The sequence below is a fragment of the Neofelis nebulosa genome, chromosome 9 (assembly GCF_028018385.1).
Source record: "Neofelis nebulosa isolate mNeoNeb1 chromosome 9, mNeoNeb1.pri, whole genome shotgun sequence".
NCBI classification, from domain to species: domain Eukaryota; kingdom Metazoa; phylum Chordata; class Mammalia; order Carnivora; family Felidae; genus Neofelis; species Neofelis nebulosa.
The window spans coordinates 77,849,893-77,871,742 of NC_080790.1; the positions used below are offsets into that span (position 1 = coordinate 77,849,893).

Below are 21,850 nucleotides of genomic sequence, written 5' to 3' on the forward strand. Positions count from 1 at the left end.
TTCCAAAGGGCCTAGGTACTTCTGGCGGCCAGGGGAGCCAATCTACGTCTAGGAGAGTGTGTAAATGTGTGTGTGATGCTTGTCAGGTTGGTGTGCCTTAGATGAGCGTGAATGTCCCCAGGGCACGCCCCTAGTGTCTGAGTGTCACTTTGGCTGTGTGAGGGTGTGTGTGCATGCTCCCGACTGTGAGAATCCACACGTGTGGGAGCTTAACGGTCTGAGCGTGTGTGAGCGCGTGATGTGTGCATGTGTGTGCAAACACGTGAGCGCACGGAGGTGTTCTCTCTCCCCTCTGCCCATTCAGATTTGCTCCTATCCTAAAAACCCCAGGCCACACCCACCTCTTTTCTGATTCCTGACCTCCCAGTGCCCCATCTGTCAAAACCACACAAGGGCCAGCATCCCATCCTTGGCTGGTGGTCTGGCTGGTTTAGAGGGGATTCCATTTCCTAGTCTGCAGGGCAGGGCGGGCCTGCATGCACACCCCAGCCTAGGTCTATCCTGTCTCCTGAGGTCAACGGCCCCTCCTTCTGCCTCCCCTGCAGGTTTCTTTAATGGAGGGAGGGGCCCTGACCTCAGAAGGGTCTGGCCGGCGGGTCTGGTGGCCTCCAACAGCCCAAGGCAGGTGGGGCAGAAGGTAGTTGCACCCTCAGGCTTCCTTCCTCCGTGACAGTGGCCAGCTGACGAGGATGGGAGTCCACACTGCATTCTCTCAGTGAGTTCCCAGGGGCCCATTGCTGGGGCCTTGGGACCCCAGAGCTTTGTCCCCACTTAGGGACCCCTGTGGGTCCGAGGGCAGCTTGGCCCCACTCTTTGCTTCCTTCCTGCACTCTCCCTTTAGGAGCCCCCAAGCCTTGGGCCTCCTCCCAAGCTCTGGCCCCAGAGTATTCACAGGCTTCTTCTGGTCTAAGCCCTTTTCCTTCTCTGTCTCCTTCTTTCTGAGACAGCCCCAGAAAGCCCTTCAGCCTCTCCTATAGTTACCAGAGGATCCTTTTTCTTTAACTTACTAGAAATGGACCCTTGCTACAAGCAAGGTGAGCAGGTGCCTGGAGGCATGGGGTCACTTCAGTCCATCCCCAGGCCAGCCTGCCCTTCCCTCAGTCCTGGCCAGGCACACTCCAGCCTCAGGGTCTTTGTTCTAGTCTTTTTCTGTCTGGAATGTTCTTCCCCAGACCCTGCTTGGCTCCTCCCTCTCCAAACATTTGTCAACATGTCTTCTCAATGGGGCCTACCTGGTCCACCCAATTTAATACTGTGGCCTGTGTGCACGCACACACGCACACACACACGCACACCCTCATGCCCTCTGGCCCTCCCAGCACGTATTATCTCCTGGCCTTGCCCTGCCTCCCCATTTTCTCACTACACCCGTCACCTCCTTACATACAACAGAATTCATCTAGTCTGTCTATCGTGTCTCCCCTACAAGAATGCTGGCCCCGTGAAGGCAGGGATCTTTGTGGTATTCCCTTTTATTTCCCAGTGCCCGAAACTGTGTGTAGCCATTTAGCCGCTCCACGGACATTTGTTTTGGTTGCTGGGATGGCTGCTGAGAGAAGAGAGAATCTGTAGGAGAAATGGCTGCTTTTCCCCCAGGCCTATGGTCCCAGTAAGGGCTGGGGAGGGGGGGCTGTCCAGCTCCCTCTACCCCACCTGCCCTGCCGGGGGCACTGGGCCAGGGAGCCACCCCCCCCCTCACAATACTGGCCCCATGCGTGCATGCTGGCACACACCTGTGCACCCGGCATCTGCAGCCCCACCACCCACCACCCGCTGACGTGGCTGTGGTTTCGAGGCCCCAGAGGTGCAGATTAGAGACAGAGTGTCCTGTTTTCTGCCGCTGAAGCAGCAGGTGGGGGCGGGGGACAGGCTCGCCTGCAAACAAGCACATGCAGAGGTCCCTTCTCCTCCCCTTCTTGCACACACATGCACACACATGCACACACATGCACACACACACACACGGACAGCCAGGTGGCCCAGACTGGCTGCTGTTCGGTGTCAGTACGGGAGCCATGCCTCTGTCTGTACCGGGCCCTGCTGCAGGTGGGGAGAGGGGACAGAGGAAGAGGCTACAAGTTCCCTTCCCAGCGCCTGAGCTGCCGCCTCAGGGCTTCATGCCCACCCAGCATGGCCACCTAGCCTCACGTGTCAAGTCTTTCCTTTGGGGGAAGCATTGTCCTCTTTTACCTTCTGTCAAAACCACATCCCCATAGGAGGGGGCTCGCATTCAGCCCTCGGTGGGGAGGAGCAGGTCTGCCTCTGTCACTCCTGTGCTCCATGGTGCACTCAGCAGCTGGCCGGACCGCCACGGCTCCCCCCTGGGCCTGTGGGGTCCAGCCCAACCCCCTGGGCCAGTGCCTTCCCTGCTCCAGAAGTCCCCGATTTGAGGGGAGATGAGTGTGGCCTCTGGAAGCAGGCCTCCTCTGAGAATGTCAGCTCTGCATGACCTTAGGCGAGTCACTTCACCTCTCTGTGCCCCAGTTTCTCCCCTGGTAGAGCTGTTGTAAAGACGAAATTGGTTCATGTATGCAAAGTGCTTAGCCCAGCACCTGCTGTGGAAGTTGTCAGTGAATGTTAGCAGTCACTATGATGGTTTCCTGCCTCAGAGCCACGAGGGGCTGAGGAGTGGCTTGGGTCAGGGCTCGCGGCCCAGCTCTGGCCTCCCAGACTGAGCCAGCAGCTTCCAGGCCCAGCAGCAGCTCATTGGAGACTCAGAGTGCCAGGCCATACTGGGGAATCCTAATGTAGAAGGTGGGCCAAGGGAGGGGGCTCACACCTCAGCCTGCAGCCATCTGTGGCACAGGAGTCCCCCAGTCTCCCAGCCACGGGTTGGTCCCCCTGCAGCCTTCTGGTTCTCCAAGCCCCCTTGCCTCACAAGGCGCCCCTCAGGCCATCTCCTGCAGTAAGAATGCCCGTCAATCTTGCTGCCAGAGCACCCACAGTTCCTACTCCTCAGGGCCTCAGGCTCCTCAAGTATGAGAGGGCATAAAAACTCCCACACCACGGGATTAACGTCAGGGGAGGTCATGGATGGAGACTGCGTGGCCTTGGCAGCCAGTCAGGGCCAACTCTTGTTACTGCCTGCACCCCAAGGCTGGCGGGTCCTGCTTGCCGCGCCCGGGCTCCCCGCAGTGTTCAGGAGCCCAGGCTCACGGCAGGCGTCAGGAAGGAGCTGTTGCCTAGGGTGGGCTGGAATGAACCGGGGAGGCCCGGGAGCTGAGAAGGGGGCGTGATGACCAAAGCCTCTGGGTGAACAGTGCTCACCCCAAACAGAGCTTGAATGAAGGAGGAAGGAAGAGAGGACGGGCTGAGCACACCCTGGGCCCCAGAGGAAGTTGAACGCTGGGCCGCGGTGTGACAGTTCAAGGGCCTGTGCACCACAGCTCCTCACCCCACCTCGCCTGCTGACGTCAGCGGGGAGTGCATGACCCTGCCTGCCTCCTCTCCCAGGCCCCGGATCTTTGAGGTGGGGGTCCCAGCCTGGGGGCTCCCACAGCTAAACTCTGCACAACCGGGCACCCAGCAGAGCTTTGCGTCTTCAGGTCGACTTTGCCCTGTCCAGGCTCCTTTAGTAAAAGACAACCAGTTAACAGCACCTCTTCACTCACCCGCACCACCTCACATCCCCCAGGTGTGCCCTAGAAGATATCTATTAAGCATCTACTGTATACAAGGTGGTTTCACCTCCATGAGTTCATTTAATCCTTCACAATACCCTGAGGTGAATATTCTATGGGTAAGGAAAATAGCTCAGAGAGGCTAAGTAACCTGCCTGAGGTCACACAGCTTGTAGGTGACAGAGCTGGCCTCCCAACTCAGGCTCCTATAGGTGAGTGAATTCGTGCTGGAGGAGCCCTTGGAGAGCCAGTACAACTAGGCCTCTGGTTTGCCAAGGAGGAAATGGATACCCAGTGCCGAGAAGCCAGTGTCCTAGGCTGTGCCCCGGGCTCCTGGCAGAACCAGATAGGATTAGCAAACTTTCTTTTGGCATTAGATGCCTGGCAGGAGGGGCTCTGCCATGAAGCCTTCTTCCTTCACTGCCTTCAGGTCTCCACTTAGAGGCCACCACCTTAGAGAAAAGTCTGGACAGTCCTAGCTGAAGGAGGGCCCTATCATCCTCCACCTCTTAGCCTGGCTTTATTCTTTGCAGCACCTACAGTCATCTGCAGTTCTATGCATCACATTATTTATTTATTACCCCCCACCCCACCCCAGTTAGAATGTGAGCTCCATGAGCTCAGGGAGCATCTACCTTGTTTCCTTGGATAGAACAGTGCCTGGCACAAATTCAACATTTTTTGTGTGGAATGAATGAAAGAATGAATGAAGTCAGATGATAAAGGAAGAGTCTTATGCTTTATGGGGGATAGTTTAGTGTAAAGATGAACTTACTAAGGCCAAACCAAATAGATAATTCTAGGTGGGGGAGGGGAGTGAGAAGTAATTTAGGAAAGAGAAGGGGCAGGGCCAGCATGCGCAGACATGAGGTCTGGCACATAGACTGTAAAGTAAATGGTGTCCCCTCCAGTTGTTCAGCTCTCAACTTGGACAATACAAGGTGACTCTGGGATGGGAAGAACACAACAGTTTTGGCCCCTTCAGCAGACCGGAGGGGGTGAGGGAGCGAGGAGTCGAGGCTGCTCGACAGGTGCCTGCAGCAGGAGGAACAGGCTGTACCCACCATGAGGACGCCACGTGGTCGCGGTTAGCAGTTTGCCATCCGGTGGCATTGTCTCCACAGACGGTCGTCCAACCAGGGGGAGCAAGCGTTCTGCTGTTAGCAATCTCTAGTACCTGGAGCACCCCTGTGGGATGCGGGTGGGGAAATCACCCAGACATACCCCACAAACACACACCAAACGCTGTGGACAGAGATTATCACCACAGCAGGAGGGAGGGCTGTTTCCTGAGCCGGCAGGGAGCTCTGACGGCGGAGGACACTGTGTTCTGAGACCTCTCCACTGAGCGGAGGACTCGGTGAAGAACCCGTCCCGGCCCCCTTCTTCCTCCTTAGTCCTACAGGCTGGGCACAACAACAATCACCCTGTGCTTGTGGGGCCCATCTTCGATGAGTCACCTTGCCCACGGCGAGCCTTGCAGGGTGATGTTATCGGCTCCTCTGCTTGCTTAATTCCCTGGTTGACATCACCATTGCCTGGTCTTCCCCTTCTCGGCACTGCAAGCCTGAAGGCTGGCATATCCTGGAAGAGAAGGCGGTAGAGGTCATTTGCCAAGAAGCTACCAGGGCAAGTAAATTGGGACCCTCAGTCACTTGGCCATTAGCACCAAGGTGCTTGGCCTAGTTTCTTGCTTTGCTGGACAGAGGTCTTGGTTTACTTCCCGGGAAATGCTATCTGGAGCCTGTGTCTTTGGGGCATGGTCCCCAAGGCCAGCCCTCTGCTGCCTCAGGCATCTGCTTCCAAGTTCTGTCTCTTGCAGGCCTATCTGTGATGGGCCCAGGATTTCCCAGGCCCAGACTGGGCTGCCTGCTGGCCTTCTGCCCGCCTCTCTGTCCAGCCACTGTGCCCAAGACCCAGCTCCCTCAGAGGCCCCGGCTCCTTCCTTGCTGGTCTCCTGCCCCCACTCCTGAGCAGCCTCCTGGGAGCCTAGGCCTGTCCTCCTCTGCCACAGCCTAGCATTCCCTCTGGCCTCCCCTGACCTTGTCACCCTTCTCAGTGCTGCCCCGTGGTCAGTGGCACATGGAAGGTGCCATGGAGTCGGCAGAGCAGTGGCAGGGGTGGCCACACACACGTGGCCAGGTGGGATGAGAAGGGAAGGGTTCAGTCCTCTTCCCACACCATCCTACTCTGGCCCCTCCCTGCCATCTGAGCTGGACAGCAGAGGGGTGAGGTGGAGAGGTGCAGAAGGGGCTCCACTCAGGCCACTGGGGTGGGACCTCAGTCCTCGATGGGAGGCTGGCCAAGCTTGGCAAGTGAGGGAGGCAGTGAGGGGAAGTGGGTGGGGCTGGGCAGGGAGCAGAGCCAACCCTTTGAACTGCCCAGGCAGCATCCTCTGTGGCCCCAGGAGACAGCGCCTCAAATGTCACTGCCAGAGGCCAGGGAAGGGGGAGGGGGAGGTTGCTCAACACCAGCCACTTTTATATTAATTATGTGACCAAATGAATTGTTCTTAGAAGGAAAAAGAAAAAACAAACAAAAAAACCTCAAAACCCACCACTGAGGTCATTCCTATTACCCCCAGCAGCCAATGAGCAGATCCTGAGAACAGATAGCATACCTGGGCCAGGGCTAGCTCTCCCCCACTCACCCTGTGGCCAGAAAGAGCCATCAGTCAGCCTGGCCACTCTGCACCCAAACCCTGGCTGCCTCGGCATCCTGGAATGTCGTAGAATGCTGTTCCAAATAAGAAGGGGGTGAGCCTAGAGAGAGGCCTGCAGGAGCAAGCCTGGGCTCAGCCCCACACACCCTAATCTCTTTGGGCCTCTGTTTCCCCACCTGTCAGATGGAGGAAACCACTGAGGAGTCAATGAGATAATAACTGTGAAAGTGCTGAGCGGTGTTCATTAGCCAGTGAAGAGGCCGGGGTCCTGCAGAGAAGGGAACAGGGAGTCAGGAAGAGCTTCAGAGAAAAGGACACACCTCGGTGATTTAAGAACGTTAAATCAGGTGACTCCTGCTCTCGACTCTTTTCTGTCCCCTTTCAGCCCTGACTTGTGTTCTTATTCACTCTCGGGGGGGTGTACACCTTGAGAATGACGGGCACCAGTGTTGAACTTAGCCTGTGGTCTGCTCAGACCCCTGGATCCCTTTTCAAGTTCGAGGACGCAGCGTCCTCAGTTTAGTCTAGCGGGTGGGTGTTCTGCTGTAGTACTTTCCTCCTAGGCCACAAACCAAGCTCAAATTCTAGTCAACCCTGACTGCTTTCCTTAGTTGGAGAGTAGAGCCTGATTCTGGCTGTAGTTTGAGCACTTATCCCTCTTTAATCCTGAGCCCAAAGCTCACCTCCACTTACAAAGCCCACACACACATCAAACTCATTTACCCCAGACTGAACTTGTCTTCCTTGCAGTGGCCTCTTCCGCTGCTAGATCTTAGTTCATGGTAAGACTCCCCATCATGCAAGCCAGAGGCTGAGTCATCCTTGACCACCACCTTCTGTCCATCACATCTGATTAGCTGTCTCATCTAGTGGATTCTAACACTTCGGTATCTTGAGTTTTCATCCTTCCCCTCTCCCCTGCCCCCATTCTGTAAGAGTTGAGCTACCCATCTCTTTCCTTAAGAACAGCCCGTAGAACCCAGTAGACCTCCTGGACCAAGCTCCACACAGCTGCCAGGGGACCGACTGCTGACGGAACCCTCCCCTCCTGGAGGCTCCTGCCAGCCTTGCCAGCCTCATGGCCCAGCTCTGCGGGACAGGGACAGACCATGTACACGCTGGAAACGGCTGGGCTGAAACTGCTCATTAGGGTTACTCAGGCTGCTGAGAATGCCTTTCTCCTCCCTGTCAGCCTGGAGAGTGTCCTCCTCCTCCTCCAGGAGGCCTCTCAGACTGGCTACGTCTGTGCGCGTTGCTCCTTCCTCGGTGCCCTGCTCTCTTCTGCTCATTGCGGGCTAGGCGTGCCCTGCCTTGTGGCGCCTCCACGGCTGTAGCCTCGTCTTCATCCTCTCTCCACCCAGACCCTGATTCCACCAAGAGAGCAGTGGATAGTGCCAGGCAGACCTGGGTGGCGTTCAGTTTTGCCCGTTTCCCACGGGGGACACGGGACAAGTTACCTGTCTCCGAGCTTTCCTTCCCTTGTCTATCAAAATGGGTTAATAGCTCTACCTGCTTCTCAGGATGGGTAATTGAGCCAGTCAAATGCTTGGCACAGAGCCTGGAACACCACGGGAGGGTAGCAAATGGCACCCAAGGTTTCCAGTGTTGCCACCCCTTACAAAGACGTGGGAAACAGTGCTGACACCTCAGCCCTCCTGTCCCTTCCCTAGAGCTCTCCTTCAGCTCAGGCCCTTCGTCCCCTCTGCCCTTGTTCAGACCCCTCTGTTCATCTCCTTTCTGGCTGTCTGCTCTCTGCACCTGGACAAGGTCTTGGGCAATGCTGCCTGGTCCTCTTTTGCCATACCTTCCTCCCCATGGGGAGCTCTTCCTCCCCATACCACCACCCCTCTCCGCCCCTCCAACTGCTGTCCACGGGGGCGGCCATGCTCGATGTCAGAACTGTTTTCAGCCTGGGGTCAGTGTGGCTGCTGTGCTCACCTCACACATTGCAGTTGCCGCGGTGTGCTCAACAAGGCCCCGAAGTTTGCCCCCAGCCATACTGGGAGTGCGTTGCTGAACTGGCCAGCTAGTAAACCCAGGTCTTCTGGCTCCAAAGCCAAGAATCTATCCAGTCTGCCCTGGTGCCATCCCTTTCGGTCTTTTTTGCATCTATGCGACTCAGTCTCCTCATCTGCAAAATGGGCACAAGAATTCCTTCTTCTTCTTCTTCTTCTTCCTCATCTGGAGGAAGGGGGAATGGGGTTAATCTAGGAAGTTGTAACGAGCTGGAGACCCTGCTGTGTACAAGGCAGTCGAGCCTGGATGAGTGTGTGTGTGTGTGTGTGTTTGTGTGTGTGTGTGGTGGTGGTGGCGGGGGGTGCATATAACAGGACAGAACAAGTTTGGGAAGCTCGTTCTGCCTGCTCCTTTCCAGCAGTCCGAGCCCTGTGCCTGAATCCACAGCGCCCCCTGCTGGCGAGTCACCCCAGAAGCTCCCTGTGGGCAGCACCAGCCCTACACTTTGCTTTTCCCTAAGGCGACCCCAGGGAAGCTGTCACTCCTGCCCTCAGGGTGCCCAATCTGAGGGTAGACAGGCACCCATGGCCCAAGAAGCCCAGACTGGGGGTGGCGAACCAGTGTGAGATGGGAGCTTCCTAGGCCAATGGTTCCCCATTGTCTGCCATAAATCCACTGAAATCTCTTCCCGAGAAAGGTCTGCAGCTGGGCAGAAACCCAAAGAAATGGTCGGTTCCAAGCCCAGCAGCTACCCCTTGATTAGGACCACCAGTACCCCCACCCCCCATGGACCATCTGGGGAGTCATTAGATGAGGGCAGACCCTGGGGAATGGAGGGGAGGGGCTGGTTAGGCCCCTGCTTGAGCTTGGGCTGGACCCCCTCATCAGTGCCCTTACCATCCAGACACATCCTCCCAGCACAGCAGATCCCAGACCACCCTCCCCCCCTCCTCTCCAGACCTTTCCTCCCCATCTCCGCAGCCTCATTATCTCAGCATTTCCATAGCCTGATTCTGTGTTGGGTGCTGGCTATTCAGGGACAAGCAAGGCCCTAACCGGTCCCCCAGGAGCTCAGGCATGGCACTGTTTCTCCCATCTTCCCCTGCTCATTCATCCGCAGCATCTTCCCTGTTCTGGAGGAAGGCAGCCATATGTAACACTCCCCAGATTAAGATCTAGCCAGCTGTGGCCACCTCTCCCCAGAAAGTCTCCACCATTCCCCACCCTGGGTTTTGTTTGCTGTTTTTGAGACTTTTCCCTCAAACTGTGACCTTCCCAGACTGCCGATATAAAGCGGAGATTGCATTCTTCCTCCTCCAGGAAGCCTTCCTGGATGAATCCCAGCCTCAATGATTTTTCCCTACTTCAACCTTTTTCATGATCTGCTGGCACACACTGCATTGTTCTGGGTACATTTATTATTCTATCTGCCCCATAGGAGCTCCAGGCCTCAGGGGGAAATAGCTATGTCCTCTTTCCCTGTACCCCTGGCAAGACCATGCATGCTCCTTTCAGTCCACATAGTTCAGTGTTTTTCAACTGGGCATGGTTTCACCCCCAGGGAAGTTTGGCAACGTCTGGAGATAATTCTGGTTGTCATGACTAGCAGAAGTGTGCCACTGGCGTCTGGTGGGCAGAGACCTGGGATGCCGTGAACCATCCTACAGGGCACCAGGCAGCCCCATGACAAAGAAATATCCAGCCTAGAATGTCAACAGTGTTGAGGTTAAGGAGGCCTGATTTAAATGAATTCACAGATTGAGTATTAAAATAGTGGCCAAGAAGGGGTAATGGCTCACGCAAAAGAAGGGGGCAGAGAGCAGGCATTTCAGAACAGCCTTTCCCCACATGGCCTTTTCAATCCCACATGGTTCGGTTGTGTCTTGCGTAAGTGGAGGCTGACCTTAGCCAGTGGAGGAGGAAGCGGGGCCTGTCTAGAGGACCCACAGGGAAGTGGGTGTTGCGTGGGGGAACCCTTTGGGAGCAGGGAGTAGCTTGGCCTCAGCTTAGTCATCTGTAAAATGGGGATGGGTGTTCCCTTCCAGTTCTAATGGTTGAAGGTCCTAAACCGTGCCTTTTGGATATGGACAAATCCTCCCCCGCCCCCCGCCCCACACCCCCATACTGAGGGGCAGGAGCCCTCCCTCAGGGCTGAGGGTGGAGTACCAGCCATCAGCCCCTTAAACAGATGTGGGGGGTTATTGTGGCTTTAATTGCCCTCCCAGGAGCAGCTGTAAGAACAAGAATGCTTTGATAGGCTTCATCAAAGCTGACTGGGTGGTGAGGGGGGAGCCTTCAGCTGGAAACAGCTGTTAGCCAGGCCCCCATGCAGAGGTGGAGGAGGTGAAAGGTGCCCCCCACTTTGGGTGGGGCTAAGAATGTTCCAAAGACTGGTTACCCTGGGACAGCCCTCTCTAGAGGCTTCTCGGGGTTCTCCGCACCCTCCTTGGGTGGGCTTGGGTGACCCAGGGCCCTTGGCAACTGAACAGACGCAGCTCTTTCACTGGAGCTGGGCGTCTGGCTCCTATTCCCTAGGGCAGGGGTCCACATGGGGGTGGGGCGAGGCCAGCCCTCCCTGCCCCCTTAACTCCATAGAGTCTCTGGGTCTCTGGTAAGCGGGGAGAGAGGGCACCTTGGGCAAGTCTCTCCCCAGAGCACACAGACCTGCCTCACAGGGATCCAGAGCTGTCAAGGAAAGGCTTGGTCTTTGAGGAGAACAAACAGGAACCCAAGCTACCTTGAAACCTCTCCGCCAGACAGCACCCCTTCAGTATTTTCCGCAGTCATTTTGACTTTACACTTAACACCCACCAGGCACCCCCATCCAACGTACACCCAGCGCCCCCCACACACTCCCAGCTGAGTGCAACACTCGCTGGGGACAGCGGGGACATAACCAATCTCAGCTGCATCCCCAGCCGTCCTACGCCTGGGTGCTCATCCTGAACCCCAAACGTCCAAGGCCATTCAGCTAAAGCTTCTCCCAACCCTGCCTCCTCAAGCTGCTGAAAACAAAACAAAACAAAACCAAAAATAAAAAAAACCCTGAACATGTTCCCCGAAGACCTTTGTTTTTCACATCAGGCTAAAGCAATAGATTACCTGAGAGCTGGATTCTCGAAAGATGTCACCCTAAATGGTGATGCTAATGATGGTGGTGGTAAATTGCAGCCACAACTGTCAGCATTTCTCGAGCACTAACTGTCCCCTGGGAACTACGCTCTGTGCTTTACTTACCTCCTTCATCCAACCCTCGCAGCAGCCCGTGAGGTTGGAACCGTTAGCATGCCCATTTATAGGTGAGGCAACTGAGGCTCAGGGAAGTTAAAGAAGTGTCTGTAGAGACGCCAGCATCAGAACAGGGGAGAGATCAGGTGGACACGTGGTGGGCAACCCGAGGGTGTGGGTCAGTGTGTATGTGGTCTGTGTCTGCCACAGGACCCCCTTTCGGGAAGACCCCCGAATATGCTCCCACCCACACTGCCCGAGCTGCCTTGTAGCTCTTGGGTTAAGCACGATCCCCTGACATTCTTCCCCACCAGTGTGGAGTGTGTGGTCAGACCAGGAGGTTCTGGGGCCTGGGGGTCTGGCTTCTGGAGAAAAGTCTGGAGTTGGGGGGTGGTGCTCAGGCAGAGCTGGTAACCGGGTGAGCTGGAGGCCCTGGTTCTTTTTTTTTTTCTTTTTTTTAAGCGTGGGAAGGATTCACACAATACAAACACAAATACGGGTATGAAAGTCCATACACAACCTGATAAGGGTATTGTCACAGGAATTAAGACATTATAATGAGAACATTTCAGAATTCATAATACGCCTTCTTATGAGATATCAACTCTGTCCCCAGTTTGACTGATTGTTAAAGCACAAGTCTGAGCTGATCTAGACTATGTGCATTCCGAATATTTGACACTAGCATCAATCCTGAACTCCCTGTGAATCAACGCTTTTATTTTTTAATTTTTATTTATTCTAGTTTTATTGAGAGATAATTGTATTGGTTTCACCCTGTAGACGTTCAAGGTGCACAACAATGATGTGATATATGTATATATTGCAAAATGATTACTATAATACATTTAGTTAACCTCCATCAGCCTTACATAGCTACACATTTTCTTTTCTTGTGGTGAGAACTTTCCAGATTAACTCTCTTAGTAACTTTCAAATATACAATAGGGTTTTGGTAAACTGCAGTTACCATGCTGTGCTTTGTATCCATAAGACCTATTTTTTTTATAACTGTAAGTTTACACCTTTTGACCACCTTTGCCCAATTGTCCCCCCAACCTCACCCTCTGCTTCTGGTAACCATAATATCCCACGTTTCTATGAGTTCTGTTCTTTTCAGATTCCATCTGTAACTGAGACCATACAGTATTTGTCTTTCTCTGTGTGACTTACTTCACGGGGCCCTGGTTCTAAGAGGGGCTGTGGACACCTTGGGAGAGAGGCCAGGAAGAAGGAAGGTGTGTCTAAGCTAGAGCTGGGTTTTGTCTCCATAGGGTAGGAGTACATAGGAAAAAATGCAGGGGCGGGGGGGGAGGGGGAAGCATAAGGAACTTTCTGGAAATCTGTGCCTTTTGCCTTCTTTCTGAACTTCCCTTCTCCCCTCCATCCCTCCTCCCACCCAGAACCAGGATCCAATTTCCTCTTTTTTTCAAAATACAACTCAAAACAGATTTAATCTCTGGGGATTGTTCTGTGAAGGAAACCTGTAGAGGCAAGTTGTCTCTGAACTTGTAAGATATAAATAAATAAATAAATAAATAAATATATATATATAATATATATAAATAAATATATATATATAAATATAATAAATAAATAAATATGTTTATATATATATATATATATATATATATATATATATATTTATATATCTCAGGAGTCTGAAAATAAAAAGTCCATTTGGCATGTGAAGCCACTTGACTCTCTGGCTCTGGGCCCCCTATGTCCTGCCTGCAGTAGTCATCAGTGAGGGCCCTGTCTTGTAGTTGGTGAATCTCTCCCTGCCCCCACCCCATGGGGCCTTTTCAGAAATAACCACATGGCAACTCTAAATCTGGCAAGGGGCCAGCACCCTGTGGCCCACGGTGGAGACTAAGAAGGCAGATTCCTGGGCCTCCTTCCAGATGAATATATTGGAATTTCCTAGAAGCCCCTGGGGATCCTGCTGCAGACAACCTTAGCAAGGCCTCTCTGAGCAACCTTGGTCCACTAGCCAGTGGCCCTGTTTGCCATGGTGGGTGCTGGGGGCCTCTCTTACACACTGCTTCACAGACTGGGTTTGCAAGGGAACTTTCAAGCTCCTGAGAATTGCCTCCCGATGCTTCAGTCATTCTGAAGTGAAGTCACATGTGATGGGGTGGGTGCTGTTCAGTGTGTGAAACATGTGACCCCCTCTGGTGGCAGGTGTAGTGAGGGCACAGGGTGACACAGTATGATGTGCTGGGGTCACCTGATATGTGTTGTCCCAGCCTGTACTTGAATGGTGTAGGAATGATGCTCCCTGACCTCCCATCACTCATGGCCATGGATGCGAAACAGATGGTCCCACAGAACACCTGGGCCTCCCAGCCCTCTGGGACAAGCCATCTGTAATCCACCATGGGCCACCTGTGTCTGTGGGCCTCCCTGCTAGGAGTCACCAGGCCAGCACTTTTGAAGCTGTCTTCTGAGCCACATCAGTGTGTCAAGGAATGTGAAAAAGCATTCTCCCACAAACACACAAAACTAGCAATATTTTCCCTTACAATTTATTTTGAAAAAAAAAATGTGTACGAAAAGTGATATAAATATGAATGCGCTTATCATCATGTGAGAATCCACCTTTACAAAATGGGATGCACTAGTGAAAGATGCCAGGAATTCATGCTGGGGTGTGCTCCTCACAATATGCTGTGATAGATGGTGAGATCCAACCAGAGTTGGGACCAGTGTCCTCTCATATATTGGAGGAGTGTTACACTGGGGGCCCCCACACGTGGGCCCATGTGACATTAGAAGCATGACGGAAGTGTAGATCTGACAAGTGCTTGCTTCCCCTCTTGGGGCTTGGTCTCTTGGAACACTCTTGGGGAAGCAAGCCACCAACCTGTAAAGAAGCACAGGTAGACTAGGGAATGATGGGATAGCACCTGGAGAGAGAGCCACCTTGTGGAGGAGCTGAGGCACCAGGTGTTTTGGTGGGTCTTCCTGAACTTTCCAGCTTAGCCCAGCTGAATGAGTGTGCTGGAGAAGAACCACCTAGCTGAGCCCTGCCCAAATTCCTGACCCACACAGTTATTGCTGTGTTAAGTCATTAAGCTTTGGGGTAGTTTGTTACATAGCAATGGTTAATGGAGATGCTTATAGGAGGTGTGTAACAAATGTGTATGGAATGAGTGATTGGCAAATCACACTGCTAATCCCTTACACTGGTCCTGCATATTCATTAAGTTGATCACATGTACTTTCTGGTGTGATTCTTGTGATGGTTAATTTTATGTGTCAACTTGACCAGGCCATGGAGTACCCAGATAAGTGGACAAACATTATTCCCGGAAAGTACTTTTGAATGAAATTAACATTTAAATTGCTAGACCAGTAAAGTAAATTGCCCTCCATACTGTGGGTGGGCCTCGTCCAATCAGTGGAAGACCTGCATAGAACAAAACCTGCACTATCAGGCCTGACAGCTTTTGAATTGGGACCTCAGCTTTTCTTGCTTCTAGGTTAACCGGCCAGCCTTCCACAAATTCTGGACTTGCGGGCCCCTGTAATCGCATAAGCCATTCCTTATAGTAAATGTCTTTACCTGTAGATATAGGTATAGATATACAGATATAACGTACTGGTTCTATTTTGTTGGAGAATCGTGAAAAGTATAGATTATGGTACCAAGAATGGGTGCTGCTATAACAAATACCTAAAAAATGTGGATGTGGCTTTGGACCTGGGTACTAAGGAAAGGTTGGAAGAGTATCGAGGTACATGCTGGAAAAATCCTGATTGCCTTGAAGGGACTGTTGGTAGGAATATGGACACCAAAGGTGCTTCTGGTAGAATCTCCAGAAGAAATGACCAAAGTGCCAAAAGGAAAGGCAATCCTTGTTATAAAGTAGCAAAGAATTTGGCTGCTTTGTGTTCCTAGTGTTTTATGGCAGGCAGATCTTATGAGCGACAGCCTTGGATATTTAGCAGAAGATTTTATTCTTTCTTTTTTTTAATTTTTTATTTTTACTTTTTAAAACCATTTTTTAAGTGTATTTATTTATTTTCAGAGAGAGACAGTGTGAGAGGGGGTGGGGCAGACAGAGAGGGAGAGAGAGAGAGAGAGAGAGAGCGCCCCAAGCAGGCTCTGCGCTGCCAGCACAGAGCCCGATGTGGGGCTTGAACTCACGAACCGTGAGATCATGACCTGAGCCAAAATCAAGAGTCAGATGCTTAGCTGACTGAGCCACCCAGGCACCCCTATTTTTACTTTTGAGAAAGAGAGAGTGCAAGTAAGGGAGGGGCAGAAAGAATGGGGCAGGGGATCTCAAGTGGGCTCTGTGCTGACAGCAAAAAGCCCAATGCAGGGCTCGAACTTACAGTGAGATGACCTGAGCCGAAGTTGGAAGCTTAACTGACTGAACCAACCAGGTGTGCCATAGCAGAGGATTTTTTCTAAGCAAAGTGTTGGAGGGGTGGCCTGGTCCCTCCTTACTACTTATAATAAAATGTGAGAGGAGAGAGAGAGAAATTAAAAGAATTTTTCAGCAAAAGGGAACCAGAACTTGAAAATTTAGAAAATCCTCTGCCTATCCATATTGCAAAACATGAGAAAGCGTGTTCTGGAGAAAACACCTAGGATGTGGTTGGATGATCATTCTGTAAAGATTATCCACAAATTAGTCAGCCATCTCAGCTGAAGCCAGGAATAGAGTTGGGATTATACCAGCAGAGGCATTGGCAGTGGGGACCAAAGGGGACGGAGAAAATGGAATGAAGTTAGGCTGTCCGATTTCTGGGATCTACAGGTCAGGGCAATAGAGGATCCAGCCTCAAACATGGTTGTCCTTCTAGAGGAGGGAGAAGTGACCATGATGGTGGTTCAGAGATTATCAGAGCTGTCACGCCCATCTCCAGCCCAGGGAACAAGACCGTTTCCTCCTGGCTTCAGGGGGTAGGTAGGGCCACCTCCTCAGGATCAGGGGGCCAGGATGCCAGTCCAGAGCTGAAGGGGCAGGACCACTGCCTGAGGGTCATGGGGTGGGCACGGAGGGCAGAACATTGAGCTAAAGAAGATTGACCTGGAGCCTTAAGATCAAATGGAATTTGCCTTGTTGTTTTGGACTTGCTTGGGGACCCCTGACCCTGTCCTTCTTCCCAATTTCTCCCTTTTGGTTGGGAACGTCTGTCTTATGCCAGTCCCACCATTGTGACCTGGAAGCACGTAACTGGTCTGGTCTCACAGGTTTGCAGCTGGAGAGGAATTTTGCCTCAGGATGACTCATACTTTGAGTCTCACCCATACCTGATTTCGGTGACATTTAACGAAACTTTGGAGCTGGAATTGATGGATGGGTTACAACTTTGGGGCCGTTGGAATGGGGTGAATGTATTTAACATGTGAGAACGATGTGAATTTGTGGGGGCTAGATGGCAGAATGTTATGGACTGAACTGTGTCTCCCCCCAGATGTTGAAGACCTAATCTGACGTGCGACTCTGTTTGAGAAGGGGACTTTAAGGAGGTAATTAAGGGGAAATGGGGTCAAAAGGGTGGGCCTTCTCTCATGAGCTCTCCCTTTGGCCTCGTGTGCACAGAGACAAGTCCATGTGAGGACACAGCAAGAAGGTACAACTGCAAGCCAAGGATATAGGTCTCACCAGAAACCACATTGACCGGCACCTTGACTTTGGACTTCCAGCCTCTAGATCTATGAGAAAATAAATTTCTGTTGTTTAAGCCACCTAGTATGAGGTCTTCTGCTATGGCAGACAAACACAGGTCCTCATGCCGTTGGTGAGGGAGGAGTCATGCACACTTGGATTTCAACTTCAGCTTTCACTGACTGACTCACTTGGCCGCTACTGAAGTTCTAGTACGTGTCAGGCACTGTACAGGCACCGGGTTTCAATGGTCACAGTGCCTGTCCTCATGGAGCTTAGAGTCACGTAAGGGAGCTATAGCTTCACCAAATAAATACTCAAATAGACAAAATAACAACGGGGGTGAGTGCTGTAGGGGGATGTCACCTCATCAAGGAGGTCAGGGGCAAGTTCTTGAAGAAGTGACACCAGAGAGACACGAAGGGTGATTAGGAGTAAACCGGGTGAAAAGGGGAAGGAACATGCAGAAGGAACAGCATGTGCGAAGGATGCACCCACCAAAGAGGGAGTTGGTGAGTGTTCAGGGGACTAGAAGTGCATCCTGTCCGGCACAGAGAGGAGAGGGGCAGGAGGACAGAGTTCAAGATGAGGCTGGATCTCTCGAGCTGGGTGGACCATAGCAAGACTTTGTCATAGGAGTGGTAGGAAGCCACCAGGAGTCTGGCGTGGTCAGATTTGCATTTCCAAAAGATGCCTGTGGCTGCTGTGTGGAGACCATGGAGGGGGTCGATGCAGGAGTCCAGGAGAAGCATGCAGAGGGCTTGGACCAAACTGGCAGCTACAGAGACGGAGGGAAGGGCTGGATTGGGGAGCTATCTATGAGGATAAAATAACTGGGCTTTGGGAGATGCAGGTGTGGGAGGAGTCAGGCACGACCTGAGTTCTTGGAGTCAAGCTCCTGGGTGGGTAGTGGTGCTGCTCATGAGGGAGAAAAGATGGGGAGGAAAGACAGGGAGGACCAAGTCAGGGGCGGGGGCAACTACCTACTAACGGGGTGAACTTAGGCAGGTCACTCAGAAACCTCTGCATGCCTCAGTTTCCCTATCTGGGATAAGTACTCTATGTGATGGGATGTATGTAGAGCCCAGCTCGGGGTAGCTGCTTCTGCACATCAGTGCTTCCGGTCTTTTCCTCTGTGAGGCGGCCTGGCCAGAAGTGATTATTCCCATTTCAAGGGTGAGGAAGCTGAATCTCTGTAAGGCTGGAGTCTCGCCCAGAGTTGCACACCTTTAGAAGCAGGCTTACAGGGGGGTCATGGGAAGAGCCTTCCCTCTTTGCCGGCCTGCCTTTAGCATCAGCACGCAGGTCCCCAGGGCAGAAAGTGTTCACTCATCAGTTGCAGTCACCACTGGAGGCCTGGGATGGGGTGGGAAGAGAGGGCAAAATTTAGGTGGGACACGCAATGGTGGGGAGGGGATAAGAGAGTGCTGGAGTGAGGGGCGGGCCCACCGTCCATAGAGGGGCAGGCAGCTGAACACCAAATGCATCCAGTAGCCAACTTCTAACACGCAGGGTGTTCACAGAGTTTAGTTTTTACTCACATAAATTCCAAGATGGTGCTCTGAGTGGCAGGCAGCCTTCCCCCAGGCGGAGATTCAGGCGCCTCGGCTCCTTCTGTCTCGGGGTTCTGCCGTCTCTTAGGCCATGTGGTCACAGCAGAAGGGGAAAGAAGGGTGGAGGAGGTACATCAGCTTCTTAACACCCTCAACCCGGAAGAGAGACACGCTGCGTCTGCTCGCACTCCATTGGCCACCTTTGATGGCACAGGAGGTGGAAATGTAGTCCAGAGGGGTGCCCAGGAAGAGGATGACATGAGTTTGGTGACCAGCTGCCCAGCCCCGCTGCAGTAGGTCTGCTACAGCTTGGCCAAGGGGTGCGGTACACTCTGGCTCTATTGGAATTTCCCCAGACAGGAGAGGACTGGCCCTAGGGTAAGTAGGTTGAAGGGGCCAGGCTTGGTCCCAGTACACTGGCTGATGGTTGACAGGGAGGGCCCTTGATGGGTGTACGTTCAAGGGCTACAGAAATAGCCTCCAGCCAAGGCCAATGGGAAACCTGTCCTGAGTTCCTTTTGAGAACTAGTGAACAAACCCCTACCAAAACAATTGTGGGCTGGTAGAGAGAGGGGCGTGGTGAACTTTAACTGGGCGGCCTCAATAAGGGGAAGGGACATTTGAGCAAAGACACAAAGACGCTGAATCATAAGGATATCTGTAGAAGCGCAAAAAGAGTAGCAAGTGCAAAGGCCCTGTGGTAGGAGCAGGCCTGCTGTGTTCAGGGCCCCACTGCAATAATCACTGAGATGATGGTGATAAGAGTGAGTGGGGGCAAGGGGAGAAGTGGTTAGATTTTTTATCTCTTTTGTATGTTTATCCCTCCTTACCTCACTTCCTTCCTTTTTCGGTTTTCTAGAAGGGATGCACGAAGACACCCTGAGGTGTTTCCTCATCTAGACTGTAGGTACCCTTTTAGACTGTAAACCCCATGAGGGCAAGGCCTGGGCCTGACTTCTCTCCTTACCCTCACACCTGGCACGGGGAGGGCCCATCGCCAGTGCCTGGCAAACATGTCTATGGAGAGACTGCACGTCCTCCCGAGTCATCAGATTTCATGGGGCTGAGCCCAGGCCCTGCTTGTCAGCATATTGCTCACTGATGTGGAAAGCTTTCCTGTGGTCCAGACACTCCTGACTCCAGTCTAAAGAGACCTTCTAAAGAAGGTCAGTGCATCCAAAGGAAGGAGATGCCTCTATGTCCTGAGCTCATGGCGATAACTGCTGGGAAGACAACATCACTGGTTCTATTTTATCCTGGATGTTCCCAGCTGCTGGTTTCCCAGGAAGTGACAGGATGCACAAATGGCTGTGCCCAGCAGGGATCCCTGACCCCACGCAGTCTGGCCCTGTGCTCCCACAGCTCACTCACTGACTTGTGGGTGGGATCCCCAGTGGTTTTTGAGGGGCGTAATGAGCTTGGTCGTGGGGTGCCTTTTCCTCACTGCCCTGCAGCCTTTCTTTAAGCGAGGCCCTTCCCTGCAACACCCCTGCCCCCCCCCCCCCCCCCCCCCCGCCCCGACTTGTACAGGAACTTGGATACAACTGACGTTTACAGCCCGGCAGGCCCTGGATTTGAGAGGGCTTCGAGAAGCCCTGAGGTCTTAAATTCAAAATGATGCTGCAGGCTTCCGGCTTTCTCCAGAATCGCATTCGGGGAGTCATGTGTTTCCTGTGCTCTCGTGCCACAAATTAACTGCCTTTTCACTTTTCCCACAGGTTTTGCCTCTCATCCTACGTGGCAGGGTATCGCGGTGTAGCGGTTACAAACGTACGAACACTGGAATAGGACAGATGTGAGGGGGCGTCACAGCTTCTGCTCTCACCAGACCTCTGAGCCTCAGTTTATTCGTCTGTAAAATGAGCACAGAGTATCCACCCTGGGGCTTGGTTGTGAAGATTAGTTGAGGTCGTGACATAATGCCTAGGCCCACAATAAATGCTAAATGCGAGCTATTACCCTGAACAATGACTCGAAGTGAGGTGGGGCTCCGGGCTGGCCAGCATGCCCCCCGGCTCCTCATCTTGCTCCTCTTTCCGCCAGCCTCTTGGTCCAGTTCCACATCAGGCCAGAGGAAAATGAGAAAGCCTTGCACGTTCTGGGCCTTTGGGGGAGTCTGTGAATAGCTGAATCCATGAATGATGCCTCTGCAGGTGCCAGGGCCCGACAGCCCCACCCTCGCCCAGTGCCAGAGTGCTGCCTGCCAGACCCTTGTCAGCGGTTACAACCAGCAACTGCCTCCCGCTGCCCGAGTTTTATCAAAAGCTCAGTTGAGAGAAATGAAGTTCATGGGGGTTATTTAAAGGCCATGCATTCCATCCATTCTTCCAGATGAGACTTATCCCTGAAGCGAGTCGGGCTCTCATGAAGCTGAGTTGCTCTCGGACCACATGATTTAGCCACCACAAAATCTTTATTATGTCCCTCCCTTATGATGGGGCTTTACAGAAAAGGGCTGGAGGAGTCCGGCTGTTGCCTTTATTTGGGGATGCTGCTATTGCTAGAGTTTGCTGCCTCAGTCAGCGCTCTCTATAAGACCGACGGGGGGGAAATATATTTTAGGCTCCAGTTCCTGGCAAAGCTCTGTGTCCTCGGAGGAATCAGTGGGCTTCTGACCTATGGGCAGTGTGACTCACGAAACTGACCCCCATTCTCATTTTACTGGGGCTGCCAGGAAGCTCAGATTTGGGGATCAGTTTTAAGAACCCTTGAAGATCCCTTGACCTGTTACACAAGAGAGATGATTTCTTTCCAGATGCTGATTTCTAACAGATGGGATTCTTCTTATTATTAATTATTATTATTATTATTATTATTTTGTATGTATCTTGTCACCTGCGTCAGGGCTCTGGCGGGACTGGAGTGGGAGTTTCTATCCTGGAAAGCAAGGGATGGAGAATTGGCCAGGGTGGGTAGGAGAAGAAGCCGGCAGGACACGAAGGGGAGGAAAGGGCACACAGCGTGGCGGCTGGGGGACAAGTCCCTGTCTAGGCCCCCATGGAGATGGGGGCGGGGGAGGTCTGGCTTCACTAAACCAGAGGGTGTGAAGAGACATTTTCCATGAATTTAGGAAGAGAACTGCAGCCATTGCTCAACTTGAACTTCTCCCTGTGGCCCCCTCTGGCTTTCTGGGTATTTCTGTGATGTTGTGAAACACCGAAACTTGCAGCGTCTCCTTTCTCTTCCTCTTCGCTCCCCACCCTG

General features: G+C 52.7%; 2 long non-coding RNA genes across 3 annotated transcripts; one reads left to right on the forward strand and one right to left on the reverse strand.

Annotated features, from left to right (window-relative positions):
* The first annotated feature begins 1,456 nt into the window (after positions 1-1,456).
* On the forward strand, positions 1,457-20,597 carry LOC131485187 (uncharacterized). Of its 2 annotated transcripts, XR_009248695.1 has the most exons (3): positions 1,457-4,980; positions 16,900-16,954; positions 20,365-20,597. It is a non-coding gene; the product is annotated as an uncharacterized LOC131485187 (long non-coding RNA). The 2 variants fall into 2 exon arrangements; XR_009248694.1 differs by lacking the exon at positions 20,365-20,597 and having other exon boundaries at positions 16,900-17,177.
* Positions 4,341-5,917, reverse strand: LOC131485186 (uncharacterized). The gene is made up of 2 exons (XR_009248693.1): positions 5,663-5,917; positions 4,341-5,204 (listed from the first exon to the last, which is right to left on the reverse strand). It is a non-coding gene; the product is annotated as an uncharacterized LOC131485186 (long non-coding RNA).
* Positions 20,598-21,850: the final 1,253 nt, after the last annotated feature.